Source organism: Triticum aestivum, chromosome 5B (assembly GCF_018294505.1).
Source record: "Triticum aestivum cultivar Chinese Spring chromosome 5B, IWGSC CS RefSeq v2.1, whole genome shotgun sequence".
NCBI lineage: Eukaryota > Viridiplantae > Streptophyta > Magnoliopsida > Poales > Poaceae > Triticum > Triticum aestivum.
Window position 1 is genome coordinate 603,374,536 of NC_057807.1, and position 473 is coordinate 603,375,008.

A 473-nucleotide genomic window follows, 5' to 3' on the forward strand; every position below is an offset into this window, starting at 1 on the left:
CCTAAGTATTTGAAAATCCTACCGAGTGGAGAGCAAACCTCCCACTCGGGGGCTTAGCTGCAGTCCAGTACTCGCCTAAGTATTTGAAAATCCTACCGAGTGGAGAGCAAACCTCCCACTCGGGGGCTTAGCTGTAGTCCAGTACTCGCCTAAGTATTTGAAAATACTACCGAGTGGAGAGCAAACCTCCCACTCGGGGGCTTAGCTATAGTCCAAAGTGCTTGCCTAAGTATGAAATCCATCCCGATCCGCAAGGACGACGAGGCGCAGGTCAACTGCTACCTTATCCTTCGGAGCTACGCCACAAATACAATGTGTGCTCTGCAAGGACGACGAGGTGCAGGTCGACTGCTACCTTCTCCTTCGGAGCTCCGCCACAAATACAATGTGCGCTCTGCAAGGACGACGAGGTGCAGGTCGACTGCTACCTCCTCCTTCGGAGCTCCGCCACAAATACAATGTGCGCTCTGCAA